Genomic DNA, 16503 nt, shown 5'->3' on the forward strand with positions numbered 1-16503 from the left:
GGGGGAGAGAACTGGAGAACAAAAGAGACTTTAATCTATAAAAGATGTAGGATGCGCTCACTTCTTGGGACTTTTAGAACATCAGCCATGGCCCCCTTCTTCCTGCTGGGAGAAGTCTGTATTAGTACCTTTAAATAAAACCTGCTTAATATGACCTGTGCAATCCCAGTGATAAACCCTTGATTGAGGTTAGATGCAGTCCTCACAACGTAGCTACTCTGACACACAGGGTTGAGAAGCAGTCTCAAAGAACAGAAAATAAGAATCAAGATAAGATTAAGGAAGGAAGGAAGAAGGAAGGTGAGGATATGAGGAACAAAGAATGTGATGAGGGAGGAGGACTGGATCTCCCCAGTGGAGCACCTGGGAGGACTTATGGGACATCTGCAAAGCCATGCTGGGCTACTCCTCCCTCTGCTGCTCTGCCTTGGGCAGACATTCTTGCTGCTTTCTGTGCAGTCTGCTGATATTACTGCTTCCTTGCTGCTGCCCTCATGAGATGTTCAGTTTCCACAGCTTCCCAGGAGAAGTCAATTTGTCCACAGGAGGCATAGTTTCCAAAGCCATCTACTGTGTGACCCTCTGAGAGATGTGAATGGAATTGAGCTTTAGGGAACCAAAGTAGAAGTTCTCAAACAACTTTAAAATGTTCCAGCCATCAAATGACTCTCTTTCCTTGAAGATATATTTGCCATCTGCTGTGTAGAGATTGTACCTGCCTTCAGCATTGGGGTCTTTCCTGAATAGTGTATTCATGACTGTAGCATGCAGTTTCACATTATTCCACTCTTTCACTATTAGTTTAGATGCCTGAAAACATTCCAGTACTCTATAATCCAATTCCTACAGCCTGTTCTAGCCATCTTTCATATGAAGTTTATCATAAAGAACATCCACTATACCAGGATCATCATTCATGTACTCTATTCCTGCCATCTCTATTTCCAAGGGTTTGCCACCAGAAATGTCAGTAATAAACTCCTCTTTAACAGCATTGTAGCATCTCACATGTCTGCTGGATCTCTTCCTCACTCAAAAGCACCAACATCCCAATAGTTAGGTGAAGTTTTTTTGGAATTCTGGAAAATGGAGCTATCAACCTCATGATTCACGGAACACTTTTCCAGCACTTCTTCCTGGAAATTCAGAAATTCTTCTTGAACTTTAGCTTCATTGAGGATAAAGGCAAGAAAGTCAGTGAAGGGTTGTTTTCTTCTAAAAGTGTCCAAGAGAACATCAATCTGAGTTCGGGGTGAAATTACACCATTTCAATGCTGACCAGTGATCACAATTTCCCCCTCTTGTCCAGGTTTAAGAATGCTAATAGAAGTTTTGGTCTCCATTTCTACTTCCTTCGTCATGTCCCCTCTCTTTCCAACTATATGCTTGCAGAGCAGCTTGCGAGCACTCACGGTAGATGGAAATCCTTATGGGGCCTGCCCTACCTCATAGGCATCACAGGGCTCATCAGATTATTCCATTGGGTCTTGATAGAAATCCCCATTGTGTTCTTCATGTTGGTAAGTCTTCTCTTGGATAGTATTCTTCCTGTAATTTCATCCATTGATTGTTATAAGCTGTGGGCACAGAACTTCCATGACACCTTCTACAAATAATATTCTATTGAAATCCTACACGGACCAGAAAAATGGAGGAGACAGGAGACTGCCACAGTAGGCATGGAAAAACTCCATTTCCTTTCTTACTACTAAACTTATTCACATGCATATACTTCCCATGGAAAAGGGGCCAACTCAAATTCAAATGGCATTTGAGTTTTTATTATGTTCATAGAATTAAAAACTTCATGGGTTAAAAGGTCTTTCCAACTTGTATCACCATGGAAAAAATTAGTCCCCAGCTGTCTTCTGCCAATATGCACCCCTCTTCTACCCAAGAGCTGGTGGGTTTTCTGGTCATAAGGACCAATCAGTGGGGCATTTCATGTGTCCAGCACTGACTGTCACATGAGTTAAGTGTGTGTGCATGGGCAGTGGAAACAGAAAGCATCCCCTAGCATAGCTGCCCTGTAAATACAAGTTACTAGATGTTCAGGTCCCTGACTTCAGCCTCCAGGGCCCAGTTGGATTGTGGGGAGGTGTGGGGTCACTTCTGTGCAGGGAGCCCTCTGAACTCACCTCCATAAAAGAGCCAGGGCTCCTCAGCCAGTTGACAGCAGATTCCTCCAGGATGGCTTCAGCAAGGGACACAGTTCCCCCACTTGTCTAGCCCCTGCAGGGAGGCAGAAGCTGTCCCTAGCCTCTGACACAGCCCATAGTGGGCAACATCCTTGGCTCTGAGTCTGGAGTGGCCCTTGGTGAGCCTCTTTCCATGCTGCAGAGTCCCTGCAGCCTGTGCCCCAGCACCTAGCTCTGTGCAGGAGTCAGCAAGCAAAGGAGAGTGGTGTGGTCTCATTTATTGGAAGTAGGATGGCACATAGGGAGGGTTCAGGGCTTGTGAGGACAATCAGTGGAGTCATGACCTCATCTTGGATCAGCTTGGGCCTTTCTAGAGGAATGAAGCTGACACTGTGGCAGGATTTCTGCACACAGTGCTTCAGGGAGTTTAGTCTTGGGGTAAATACAGGTGCTGGACAAGGAGAATCTGGCACTGATCCTGCTTTAGGCCAGATGGCCTGGCTGCAAGGTCAGGGGATGTGACCTTCTCAACAGCACACTGCCCGCTGGGAAGGACCTACATTGTCCAATCTGTCCTAGAAGCCTCAGGGCTTCATGTGTTTGCTAGACACATGCAGCTGGAGCCAAAGTCAGAAATTGCCCAGGAGGTCTGGTGGCCCTGGCACTCTCTCCAGTTCCAGGTAGCCTGCAGCAGCCCCACTCAGGTCCATAGTACCTAGAGACATGATTACCATCCTTTGGCCAAACAGTGATAAAAAGCATCTCACTCATCCTGTGTTTCCACAAAAACTTAATGATGTGCTACAGTAGATTGTGAGGTGGGGCCTGGGGGCTGTCCTAAACCCTGTGCCCCCTTCTCACTCCCACCAATCCTCACAGAAGAGTAATTGTCCAAAGCAATCACAGCAAGAGGAGCATCAACTTCAAAGCCTTTTGTTTGAGTGTGGTACTGGAGACTGGATCTAGGGGTGTTCTACCACTGAGTCACACTCCAGCCTTTATTTTGAAACAGGGTCTCTCTAAGTTGCTGAGATTACAGGTGAGTTCCACCACACTTGACTTCAGTGCCTTTTAATACTCTCTTGAGACTGGTGGAGAGGTCTGGTCCACTCACTATAATCCAGTACTGCTGGCACTTGATGCTGGGGGTCATCACAGGAGGGACTGCATCCACCTTAAGACAGCATGGTGGACTCTACACACCACCCTGCCTCTGTTTGTTGCAAAATAAATGCAGGAATGCATCACACTTCTTTGAAAAAATCAGGTGAGGGAGAAATATGCCTAAGAGGTGAAAATCCACACTCAGATCCTCTTCGCTGTTCAAGTGGGTGGCTGAGACTCTTACTCATGAATGACCAGACAGAGCTGGGGACCAACCCCAAACCACTCCTTCCATGTGCATGACATATGTACTTCCACCCATGCATATTCAGTCATTGGAACTGAGGGGATAGTAATGTTCCCTGGGTTCAGAAGCTAAAGTGACTTTTAGATTCTCATGTTGACAACTATAGGTATAGAAAATTTCTTTATGTTTCAGGAGGCCCACTGTAAACAGTCCCTTTGATGGCAACTTTTAAGCTCCTTCTGATTTTCTGTAATCCCAGCTTGCTCATCTCCTATGCAGGTCTTGTGCTCAAATCAGATTATTTCTGTTGAACACATTCCTAAAAGTAGAATTCTGAAAAATAAATGTTGCACATTTAAAATATTGGTTATTTCTGCCCAACTGCCCTTTTAGAAGGTTGCACCATGCTAGCAGACTGTCGGGCCTTGGTGGAGGGTAGGAGAATACTGAGAATCAAAGCTATGTTTCTTTGGTTCTGATGGGCAACCTCTAGCAGCTGGACTTTCCCCCATGCTTTGCTGACATATTGTCAGAGCATGGAACTTATGTCAAGACTTGGCATTCCATTCTGAGTATTTCCTATGTAATTCCTATAAAATGGCACCTAATCTCAGCCTAGCTGCAAAGTTCCCAAATAAGATTCATAACCTCCCTTCTCTACATGGGGTGCAGATGCAGGTGGGCCTAAGTGACCTATGAGAGATCAACTCACTGGAGAATAGGAAAGGCCTGCCTCTGACTTTGGGCCCACCTCTGGTTCATCTGTCCCACCAGGCACCAATCTCCTGTACTGGCTAATAACCATAGATCCTCAGGATATTGGGACAAGGAAGGCTGTCACTGAAGTCAGTCATGAGATTTGGTGGGTAGGTTAGGAAGGGCAGAAGGATAAGCTGGCATTTTCAGGTGAGGAGGAGGGTTGAGGAACCTGGAGCCTGGTCCATTGCTGTGCTTGTGTCTTTGTTGTTGTGGGGCATGATACCAGGAGAATGGACATGAGCTTATTGTTGGACAGTAAAGTTTGGAGCTGAAGCTTGGACTGCAGGCTCCTCTATGTGGTCTTGGCACAGGGAAACTGAATTCCAGTGGAGGCAGGGCATCCAGAATAGTGTCAGGGCCTAGGCCTTTCAACAATGGAAGGAGAGCCCAGGACATCATCTCTGACAAGGGCATCTTCTGGGACACATGCACAGAGACCTTCCCAGAGAATGGCAGCCACTCCCAGGCCTCTTCCTGCAGTGCTGATTGAAACAAATTCCATCATGGTTTTGGGAATCCCACACGTGTGTGGAAGACACTGACCCACTCAAAGAGCCTTGCTAGATGGCTTTCTGTAGGAGAACATGGTACCAGGACCAATTTTCTAAAACACCCTCTTTCGGGTTTCCTATGTCCTGCCTAGTCTCCTGAGCTCTCTAAGGAGGGTGCTGGGAACACTGTTGCTCAGGTCTGTGCAGTTGGACAGGGCCTTATTACCCATGGCAAATCAGTTCAACCATCTCAGAGTCACACTGCCTGGACTCAGTACAATCACTGACTTTCACCTGAGTTGTTGTGCACTGGAAACCTGTGCACTGAGTCAGCATCAGGAAGGCAGGTGCTAGCTGGAACCTGTAGGCAGATGTTGCTGACACAGTTCTCCTTTGGGACTTCCTAGGAGGTTTTCTACTGCAGGTTCCAGCATCCTGAGAGATCCTTTTGTCTGCTGTTCACAATCTGGCTCTCAGGGTCTGGGGGTGTTCACTCAAGTCCATTGCTCTCCACTTAGAGAACTAGGATGTCTCCACATTAGAGCTGAACTTCATGGCTTGCTCATGCAAGCAGTGACTCAGAATGCCTGCTGGAAGCTAAAGAGGGTGGGCCCTACTTTCCATCTCTCTCAGCTGAAGGTCTCCATCTCTCTCAGCTGAAGGTCACCTTCTCAGAGATGACTTGGCCAACCATTTTGATGAGCTAGCTGCTCTCCAGAATAAGATTTTGTTTCATTTTTGCCTTCCCCATATGAATTCTGGTGCTCTGGGCACCTCACAGTCACACCTGCTAGCACATATGTTCAGCACACAGATGTTCTACTGAATGACCTTCTTCTAAATCCCCAGCTTGTATGCCCTGCCCCTTCTCTCAGTACTCTTACAATGAATTCATCATCTACATTAACTTTGTCTTATTCCCTCCTTGTATAGAAGCACCATTCAGATCTGGTTGAGGACAGAGATGGAGAATTTTCTCTACATTGTGGGGCTCGCTAGTTGAACTGGGTCTTCCTACTGCAACCTGGGAAGTTCCCTAGTCTCCTTTCTGGGTCATTAACAATATTTTTTTTCCTTTTTTTATGTGTGCTTTTGCTGTGCTTCTTGGTTTGTGTACATATATACATACTCATATTTCTTTCTGTTTTTCACTTTTAGCATTTTTAAATGTCATTATTTTTTCTTGCCTTGTCTTTTGAGGGCTAAGCATTTTGTTTTATTTTGGTTTTGTTTTTTTCTCTCCTTTCTTCTCCCACTAACAGGAAATTCTCTTGTTCTTTATCCTTTTACTTTATTTTTCCTCCTCATTCCTTATAATTATAACCCGCTATATCTCTTTTGCATTCTCCCTGTTCACACTTTAATCATTGTAAATTCTCTTCTATCTTCCTATTAAATTGTCTTTTCTCTTAATGAACTGTATTCTGACCACCTTTTAGATCTAGTTCATTTATAAAACTTCTGACCCCACCATTCAAGTTGCAATTATTGCTGCTGGGGATGACATAATTGACACACTGCTGTTTGCCTTAATGCCAGATCTAGTTCACAGTAGTTTTTGTTGTTGGCAATTTCTGAATCCCCCCTGGATCTTCCAGGGTGACTTGGTGACCTGTAGTCACATCACCTTGGCAAGGTTCAAGTCATTGTCCTGCAAATCAGTAGGTGCTTCCTGCATCATCTCAAAGCTATATATATTTTTACACTTATGAATACATTCTATTAGAATGGAAGTATATAAATCAAGAGCATCAGGAAAAGATATGTATCAGGAGAAATCCAGAGAAGTTGAGCACAGGTTTTTGAACATTTCCCCATCTAGGGTCATACAGGACTTGCTTTCTCTTTAGCAGTAAACTATGTGGACATGTGCAAAATGTCTCTGCACAGAGAAAACTGTTCAAATTTTGGTGTCTGAGGCTTTTATTGAGAGCCAGTCACATAGAGATGTCATGCTACATGACAGACACAGCTGCTGAAACTTAGGATCCCAGGTAGGAAATCAGATGCATGCCAAGTATGCTGATGTATGTGCAAAAAAATCCTGACAGGCTGAAATGACATGGTCCATTGCCCCAGGTATACAAAACATAAGTATCAATCATTAACATGAGAACATTCTGAGGGCCACTTTCCCAGGGGTTGGCTAAAGGTCAGGCATGGTTCTAGGCTTCCTTGAAAATATGCAAGGACTGAACAGCAAGACCTACTCAAGAAACACTTCCCTCATACTCCACATGCCCTACTCAAAACTCAACAGTGCCCCATTATGTAGGTGAAATATATGTGTGTAAACTCTGACATATAACAAAATTGCATCTAGTCATTGGTTGAACTGAGATTTGAAGCTATGGTGGGTTTATTCTCACTTAGGCTGTACTGCCTTCTCACTACCAGCTACTAGTGTGCCGAGTATTTACAGATCACCCAATCCACTGGGATGAGCAAAACCCCTATTTACTATAAATTAGTCTGAGCCATCTTCCCACTCTGCTGGGGGCACATAAAGATGTCTTATGCTCATTCATATCTGACTTCCCCAGGGATTCTGTCTTTGCACAGGAAGTTTCCCCAGGTGTGTGTCTATAAGGTCATCATAATTTATAGATGGTACAATGTTGCTGCTTATGCGTAATAGTCCTAAGAGATAGTATATGCATTTGAAAGTTGGAGAAGCATGATGTGCCAGGCATGGTAGCACACATCTATGATCCAAGCTACTCAGAAGGCTGAAGAATGAGAATCACAAATTTGAAACCAGTCTAGGCCACTTTGTGAGACCCTGTCTCAAAATAAAAATATATTCTGAGTAGCAGTCAGTGGCAGGGGACTTCCCAAGCTTTTGCAAGCCCCTGGGTTCCATCCCTCATCCCCAAAAAAAGCATTGTGGGAGCTATAGACTTGAATTTCCTACTGGTATTACCTATTTTAAAAGAAAACTGAAAAGGAATAAGTTGCAAATTATTCTGGTTAGAAAAGACCAATCTTTAAAAACTGCACAAATAGAAGCAAAAGTTGTCATCAAATTTTAAATTGTCATGATAAAATTTTAAATATATGCAAAAGTAGGGCAAGTAATACACTGAACTTCCATATAATCATTACTCAGATTAAACAATTATCAGTACATGGCCAATCTTGTTTCAATTAGACTTATCCATTATCCATTTGTATCCTAAAGGATAAAAACTTCTTGAAATGCACAAACACACCAGGTGCAGTGGTGTATACCTGTAATCCCAGCTCCTTGGAAGGCTGAGACAAGAGAATCCCAAGTTCAAAGCCAATCTCGGCAAAAAAAAGCAAGGCACTAAGCAACTCAGTGAGACCCTGTCTCTAAATAAAATAAAAAATAGGCCTAGGAATGTGACTCAGTGGTCACTCAGTGGTCACAGCCCCCAAAATGCACAAACACTACCATTATTTCATTTGCAAAATAATGATAATAACTTATGTTTTAGTTAGATTTTTATCAATGTCACTAGAAGATCTGACAGGGACACCTTATAGGAATAAAAGTTTATTTTGATTCATGTTTGCAGAGATTAGTTCTCTAACCAGTTGACATCATTGCTCTTGGCCCACAGTGAGGCATAACATCATGGCGGAAGGGTAAGGCAGAGGAAAGCAGCTCTAACATAGCAATCAGAAGCAGAGGGAGCTCCTTTTGCCAGAGAAAAAGTATAAATCCCAAATCCATTCCCTGAGTGACCTACCTCATCCAGGGAATCCTACCAGCCTCCAGTTACTGCCCAGTTAATCCATATAAGTGGACTGATTCACTGATTGGGTCACAACTCTCACCATCTGATCACTTAATCTCTGAAAATGCTTGCATTGCTTATACTAATGCTTTGGGGGGGGGGCATCTCATATCTAAACCACAACATTCTGCCCTGGTCTTCAAAAGCTCATGCTAAAATTATAATACAAAACATATTCAGTCCATTTCCAAGAATTCCCATAGTCTAAACAGTTCCAGCTTTGCCCAAAATTCCAACACCTCTTTTGAGATTCAAGGTAAACTTTTTCCCTACAAATATGTACATCTCCCAGAAGCATTATCTCTAAAGTAGATGCATCAGGGCAGTTATCAAGAGCCCTGCACTTTAGGGAAACCCCCTTGCTGGTGAACAAAGAAGTAACCTCCAAGAGGCATATTGCTAGACACCGTGGTGACCATGCCAGTAGAGGTGGTATTATGTGGCACAGGTTCTGACAATTGAAGCAGGAGGAAGTTAGTTTTTGCAGCTATTTATGGAGTTGGCCCAATGGAAGTACCAGTCAGTGGTCTGTGTATCATAGCCATCTCCAAGAGCTTTCTACAACACCTAGGATATCTTTGGAAACTGTGAAGAGGTCCTTGGTAGATAAGAAGTGGGCAGCTTTCACAAGTAATGCCCCTGCCCGTGCCTCATCACCAGGGTCTACACAGTGCCTAGGCAGTGCCTTCTGGCCCTCAAAGCAGTGACTGCAGGCTCCCCAGCCCAAGTGCAGGAGACCCAGAAGGGCCTGTGGCCAAAAGCTGGGGCCAGGAGAGGGAGACTGAGACTCCCAGCAGAGACAGGGAAGTGATGTTGGGTGGAGGCAAGGCAAAGGGAAGTGTGGGAAGCCTCGAGATTTCTCTATGTCCTGAGAGGAGCATCTGCAGAATCCAGCTCCATATATGGTTCCTTATGGAAGGTGGATAAAACTTAATTTTATTCATAAAAAGGATGGCTTGCTGGGAGGAGGCAACAGGGCTGTGGATGTGGCACCCAGCTCAGAGACCCTGAGTGCCTCACTTGGCAGCTGTGTCAGGTGCAGAAATTTGCAGCAGCCTTAGAAAGGGCTCCTCAGAGAGGGTGTCATAAAGACATGTGCCACAGTCACCCTTATTCTTCCAGAAAGACACTGCATCTTACCATGATAGTGGCTGAAACCTGCATGTGGGGTAAGCTTGGCCCACACCCAGGTTGGTGGCCCATATTGGTGTCCACCTTTGGACAAGCAGTAGTCCTGTTAGTGACTTCCTATTTACTAAGCTCTCAGAGGCCTGCATACTTCTGTCAGCCACTGTGCAGTGTCCACACATGGTGACAGAACCGAGTGGCACTGCCATTCTAACTTGGGCTTCATCCCAGGCTCTGTTCATTAGTAGTTTCTTGCTGAGCCCTGTGCAGCTTTGCCAAGGCCTGATGCAGTTTTTCTCCTGTGAGTGCATGCGGTCTGACCCTGAAGCCCACTCATGTGACTCAACTTTGGCCAGCTCAGGTCTGAAAGTTGGAGGACTCCTCAGGCTCCTGGGCAAAAGGGGGATGCAAGCCAGTGGCCACAAGGAACCCAGTGAGTTCCAGGTTCCATCCTTCCCACTGTTCACTTGTGGACACTCTGCAGGGCTGGTGCTCAGCACACTGATGCATATCCTAACAGCATGGCAGTGAGCATCCCCCCAATGGGAGTGTTGGGATGAGGGCAGAGAGGAGGGCTCTGAGCCCCATGGCACCACTTCTTAGCACTGTATCCTTGGGCAATGGTCCTCATTTATCTAGGCCTCCACTTGCTTATTAATAAAATGGGAATGACAGTGGTTCTATCAAATGATTGTTCTTCCACAGTCGTGTGTCTCATTGGTGTACGATTTTTCTTTTAAATATTTATTTGTTTGTTTGTTTATTTATTTTTGGTACTGGGCATTTGACCTGGGGGACTCTACCACTGAACTACACCTCCTGCTCTTTTTATTATATTTCGAGAGAGTCTCTCTAAGTGTTGAGGTTGGCCTAGAATTTGCATCATCCTTCCGCTTCAACCTCCTGAGTTTCTCGGATTACAAGCACCCAGCAAGCTGACACAGTTTTTACAGAGTGAGATTTGACTTTGTCAATGAGGAAGTTGCTACACACATACAGAGCAACCTGTAGTCCACCAAGGCAGCCATGGAGCTTCTGCTTCAGAAGCTCCAGCAAGTGTATCAGATTCTAGCAAAACTGTGAAAGTAGCAATCCTGAAAATCCCTGGGCTTCTAGCAATTAACCATATGAAACTGCATCTCTGGGCTGACCACAAGGACAGGACATCTCCAGGATCCAGGAAGGAGGGAACTGGTTGAGGGATGGGTGGGCTCAGAAGACAACACTGCAACCTTGGACATGCCTGCCACTTGGAAGACCCTGGCAGCCTGAGTTTTACAGGGCAGAGAACATGAACTAATAAGATATATAAGATTGGAAGCATCCATGGAGTCTGAATTCCCAAGACTGTAACTTCAATGAGAATGTTCTCCTAACACTGCCTACCTAGCAGCAAGAGATGAGAAGAAAGCTGCCCTGTTTGGAATGAAGGGGAAGGAAATACTTTCTCCTGAGAATCAGGATGGATGACATCATGTTGGTTCAGGATTTATGGTATCTACACCTTAGAGGCATTCCAAGACAAGTAGTTGTATAGAAAATAAAACTACTAGTCCAGTCGAATCAGCAGGACCAGTGAGACCCAAGATGGCTTTCAGCTCCATCCCCAAAAGAATAGCCCTGGATTGTTGATGCTAACAGATGTCAGGTTCCAAAAACAGTGGGCATCAGTAGAGACACCCCTTTCCTAAAATCAAGATGATACATAAACCTCAAGAATCTAGAAAAAGTACCACAACTGAAGAAAATAAGAGGAAGGGATAAGTGTGAAAATCCAAAGAATCAATGGTGCTGAAAACCAAAACACAATAGAATTAGCATCAGTTAAGCTAAATATTCTGTTTGGAAAGATGAACCTACCAGGTAAAACAAGACAAAGCAGAGAAAAGGCATGAATAGAGAACACTAAAAATAGAAAAGGAACCAAGTGAAGAGCAAATGAGGGAGTTTAATAATTAAGAGTGGGAGGGGCTGGGGAGATAGCTCAGTTGGTAGAGTGCTTGTCTTGCAAGCACAAGGCCCTGGGTTCGATCCCCAGCACCACAAAAAAAAAAAAAAAAAAAAAAAAAAAGAGTGGGAAGTGGGTGGACTTGGTGCATACTGTATGCATGCATTGAAACATCACACTAAACCCCATGAATATGTAATGTTAATGCACGCTGCTCAAAACTTTTAAAAAGGAAAAAAGAAACAGGAATAGTTAAAATGAATAAAATGAAATTAAAAGAAAAAAGAAAAAAGGTGGCCATAATTACACTTTAAGAATTTATGTATTATGAAAAGTTTCTCAGTGTGTTGTAAAAAATCAAGTAGACTAGAAATCATTGAAGGAGATGAATAACTCAGACTTACAAATTTAGGACAGTTACTTGGTTTCTCTCAGTCTGTTTTCAGTCTTGTACTATGGGAAAAAAGTATATGTTCCTCTTGGAAACTTCTGTGGATTGAAACATGCACAAAACACTTAGGACTGTACTTGTCACTATCAGTTCCTCACTAACTGTTGACTTTTATTTATGCTTTTACAAGAATATCCATTACATCCTTATAATACTGAAAAACTGGGAAAACATTTTAAAATGTTTATTAAAATATTAATAATAAAGAATGATTTAATAAGTCATAGAAGATCTATAGAATCTAGGAGTCTGTACCTGAAATTAAAAAGGAATGCATTCTATTTGTAGCAACAAGATGTCCTAAATGTCTTATTTTATGCTACAAAAAAAGGAAATTGCACAATAGTATCTAGTGGATGATGGTATTTATGTTTCAAAATAAGAGAGAGGGAGAGAGAGATTGAAGGGACAACTGGGGTGGGAGCAGAGGTTGATTTGGGTGGGTAACTTTTGAATTTTACTTTTGAATTTTCACAATGAAAATGGCTGGAACAGTATATATGGGGTAAAATTTTAAAAAACTTAAGCCACTTTAAAAATAACTAGATCTTTACTGAATTTTCCTGGGGAGGAGTCTGCAGGGCTGTAGAGGTCATTACAGCACATGCAACAAAACCTCCTTAAAACCCTTCACAGAGAAAATTCACTATAGCCAAACTATGGAACCAGCCTAGATGACCATCGACAGATAAAGGGTAAAGAAAATGTGGTATATGTACACAATGGAGTTTTATCCAGCCATAAAGAAAAATTAAGTTATGTTACTTGCAAGAAAATGAATGTAACTAGAGACCATCACATTAAGAGAAATAAGACAAACTCAGAAGGTCAAGGGCCATGTGTTTTCTCTCATTTCTGGAAAGCTAGAGAGAAAAAATCAAGAGAAAGGAGGATGGGATGGGAACCTCATGAAAAGCAAGGTGAGATCAATAAAGGAAAGGAACTAGGCCTGGGAGGTGAGGAGGGAGGGAAGAAGTGCTGGGGAGGGATAGTGGCCAGATCACACTGCATGTATGACTATGTAACAGCAAATCCCATCATTACGCACAGCTCTAATGCATCAGTAAAAAATGTGGAAAACTCCTCCTCAGACCTCCCCTGCTTCTCCAGGCTCCTCTCCACTCCCCTTTGCTGGGAATCACACTGTTCTTGCCCTTTTCCATAAACAGGTAGAACTTCCTTGCCTTACCTTCATTTGTTCCCCCCAATTATTTAAAGTGGATTCTAATTCAAACTCCCAGACAACACTGACTGGATCTAACTTACAGCTATGTACCCACCACAATAATCAACATGTCCTTTTTGCTTTGTCTAATTTTTTATTTAACAAAAAATAAGATTTCATAGGGTCAAAACTGTTACTTTTTGAGAAACTAAAAAAGAAAGTTTTGGGTAATTGTTATTATTACTAAATGCTAGTGATCCCAGACCTATCCTTACCTCTTGGGGTGCAGCTTGGCATTTGAGCCCCCATGGTAGAGCGCCTTTGACCTCTTTGTTGAGAAGTCTGTAGATGAAGGGGTTCAAGGTCGGTGTGACCACCCGCACATGCCACACTGCCCAGGAGGTCGTATTGCACTGAGTAAGTGGATGATGGCCAGAAATATACTGAGAGGACAGAGCCAAAGAAAAGCGACACCACCATCAGGTGGGCCCCGCAGATGGAGAAGGCGTGGCGCGGCCTCCTGTGGACTGCACTCTAAACAGCACAAAGAGGATGTGCCCATAGGAGAGGGACACGAGAAGCAGCGGGGTCAGCACCACCGCCAGGCCCTCAGGGAATATAGTCTGCGGTGCACATGTCCGACTGACATCGCCAAGCTCAGCATCACCATCACATCACAAAATAAGTGGCACACAGGGCTGAAGCAGACCTAGGAGAATGCAGAGATAAGCAGCGTGTGGAGCAGCGAGTGCAGGTGGGTCACCGCCCAGAACGCACCCACCAGCGCCACTCAGCGCTGGGGTGTCATGACCACGGTGTAGTGCAATGGCCCACAGACCGCCACCACATTGTTGTAGGACATGGCAGCCAGGAGGTAGCTCTCTGCGATGCTCAGAGCCACAAAGAAGTACATCTGGGCAAAGCATGCTAAGAAGGATATGGCCTGGCCAGGGTGGGGCAGGCTGGCCAGCAGTCTGGGGACTGTGACCCGTGGTAAAACAGGCATCCACAAGTCTCAAGTGACCCAAGAAGTAATACATAGGGGAGCACAGTGCCCCATCAGACCTCACCAGTACAACCATGCTCAGGTTGCCCAGGGCATTGAGCAGATAGACGCTGAGGAAGAACAGGAACAACACCTGGTGGGTGACTGTGTCATCCATCAGGCCAAGGAGGAGGAACTCTGTACCCGAGGTGAGGATGACCAGAGCCATTGAGGACCCTGCCAGGCAGGAATGCTGAGGAGTGGATTTCCTGCATGTTGAGGTTCCATGCGTAAATTTTGATACACATCCCACACACAGAGTATTTACAAAAATTTTGATAATACAGATTTCTGCTTGCTAAAACAGGTTGAAAACCATATTGCTCATTGAATGGTCCTAATCTTATGAAGAAACTGCATTTCCCAGGGGTGTTCTAAGGTAATGGTTAAGTCTCCAGTTTCCTTGTAAGTCATACCTGATTTTGAGTCCTGACTTTACTACTAAGGTAGTATGTCTTCTCTGAATCTCAGTTTCTTCTTTTTTAATGAGGAAAATACTAGTTTCTATTCTTTGACTTGGTTATAACGATAAGTCAGAAATAAAGTTTAAATTGTTAGCATATTGCCTGAAACATAATGTCTTATAACTATTATCTGTCTACTCATCATTAGTCTATCAAATTCTTCTTCTTCATCATCATCATCATCATCATCATCATCATCATCTCTGTTCTAGGTCTACAGATGTTTTCTTCAACCTGAAGATCACTGGAACTTTAGATCTTTTCTCACAGGACCTAATTTCCAGGTCCTTTTTCTTTCACTCTTTGCTTTGTCAATATTTTCTTAACAGGAATTGGGCACAGTGTTCAAGCTGGGATTGGTCTGTGTGGAGTTCCCTGGGGCATTAAGATGGCTCAAGCTAACCATTCATGCCTGATTATTGAGTGCTTGCTGGGGGAAGGCATTGTGGGCTCTGGGGCTGCAGAGGTAAGGCAGCCATTGTCCTTGACCTCCAGCTATGCACAATGTAATAAACACTGCACTAACTGTATGAACAAAGTGAGGGTGATTTCCTCTCCTGGCTGATATGAGGAAGATTCCAAAGAAGAGGTGAGGCTCAAATTAAGTTGGGAAGAATGAGAAGAAGATCACTTGGGAATGGGAAAGGCAGGGCTTGGGGAAAGAGAATGTGAAAGCAAAAGATATTTTTTGTGTGTGGGGAGAAAGCACTAAAATGTGGCTTCCTCCTCCTTAATACTTAATGCAGAGTGGATGGAGATGGGGTGGGGAAGAAGACAGTACACAAAGTAAGAAGACAGTAGAGAAATGTTGGATTCTCTCACCTGAAGGGCAGCATTCCAGACCTCAGCCCCTTCTGCAGAGTCTGCTGGTATCTCTCCTGGTCAGAGGTCCCTAGTCTTGGGGCAGATGCATGATCCTCCTCCTCAGCCCAGAGGCTTCAGGATATTTCCTGTGGGCTGGGACAATAGTACTGTGTAGATAGAGGCAGACAGGCAGAATTGCAAGAGCCCTGGGAATTCCTAGCTATGCTCTTCCCACTCACCTTACTGCCCAGCCAGTCTCCATGCTGCCTGGTGGATACAGAACAGACTGCTCAGCCTGGTGTCCAAGGTTTTCCAACATGGCTCCCAGCATTCTCTTTAGCCTTCCCCTCAACTGTTTCCATAGGCTTCCTCTTCCCCTGACCCCAGGCAGGCTGGCCTTTTCACTGCATTTTGCAACTTTCTCACCCACCCCACCCCTGCCCTCTTGATCCCATCTGGAATGATTTTTCTACCCTATTCCAATATCCAAAGTTGGTTCCAGTTTCTCCAGGAAGCCCTGTGCCCTTTCTAGACTCTGCAGCCCCCAAGTCTGCCTCTCTCCTCTATCTCTTGTAACTCCCATTTGGAATTTAGTCCTCATTTGATGACACTAAAGTGACTTCTGCTGTGGTGCTCATCTTCCCCACTAGAGGATGAGGTGTCTGAGGACAAATATCTAGTTATCTTTTCCCATTTGACCTTGGGCTTGCACAAGTCTTTGCCCTAACCCTCTTGACAAGGAAGGCTCCAGAGAAGAGGAGGCATTTCAGCAGGGCCAGCGTGAAGGTGTTCACTGGACAGACAAGAGTGGAAGATGATTTTAGAGAGAAGGACTAGCATGTACAAAGGAAATTACAAGGGAAGATTTAGGGAAGTTACTTAATATCTTTGAGCTGCATTTTCCTTTAAAAGTGGATCATTATACCCTCCTCATGGTATAATGTTTAAAGCAAAACCCAGGAAATAGTAGGTGCTTTATAAATGTAAACCCTCCA

General features: G+C 44.2%; 2 pseudogenes across 2 annotated transcripts; both read right to left on the reverse strand.

The window, feature by feature from the left end:
- Positions 1–535: 535 nt before the first annotated feature.
- On the reverse strand, positions 536–1598 carry LOC306656059 (activating signal cointegrator 1 complex subunit 1-like; annotated as a pseudogene). Its single transcript has one exon. The product of its transcript is annotated as an activating signal cointegrator 1 complex subunit 1-like (transcript).
- An 8915-nt stretch (positions 1599–10513) lies between these two features.
- On the reverse strand, positions 10514–14409 carry LOC306657781 (olfactory receptor 1F1-like; annotated as a pseudogene). Its single transcript has 2 exons — positions 13471–14409; positions 10514–10636 (listed from the first exon to the last, which is right to left on the reverse strand). The product of its transcript is annotated as an olfactory receptor 1F1-like (transcript).
- Positions 14410–16503: the final 2094 nt, after the last annotated feature.

The sequence above is a fragment of the Sciurus vulgaris genome, assembly GCF_902686455.1.
Source record: "Sciurus vulgaris genome assembly, chromosome: 3".
NCBI lineage: Eukaryota > Metazoa > Chordata > Mammalia > Rodentia > Sciuridae > Sciurus > Sciurus vulgaris.